Genomic DNA, 268 nt, shown 5'->3' on the forward strand with positions numbered 1-268 from the left:
GCTCTGATGAGTATTCTTCCTCTGAAGAGGATGAGTATGTCACTGAAGAGCAAGTTGCTAAATACCTTGGAGTAATCATGAGGCTAAATGACAAGTTATTTGGAAATGAGACTTGGGAGGATGAACCCCCTTTGCTCACCAAAGAACTGGATGACTTGTCTAGGCAGAAACTACCTCAAAAGAGACAGGATCCTGGGAAGTTTTCAATACCTTGTACCATAGGCACCATGACCTTCAAGAAGGCCTTGTGTGACTTAGGGTCAAGTGG

This window comes from Arachis duranensis, chromosome 1, assembly GCF_000817695.3.
Source record: "Arachis duranensis cultivar V14167 chromosome 1, aradu.V14167.gnm2.J7QH, whole genome shotgun sequence".
Lineage (NCBI taxonomy): Eukaryota > Viridiplantae > Streptophyta > Magnoliopsida > Fabales > Fabaceae > Arachis > Arachis duranensis.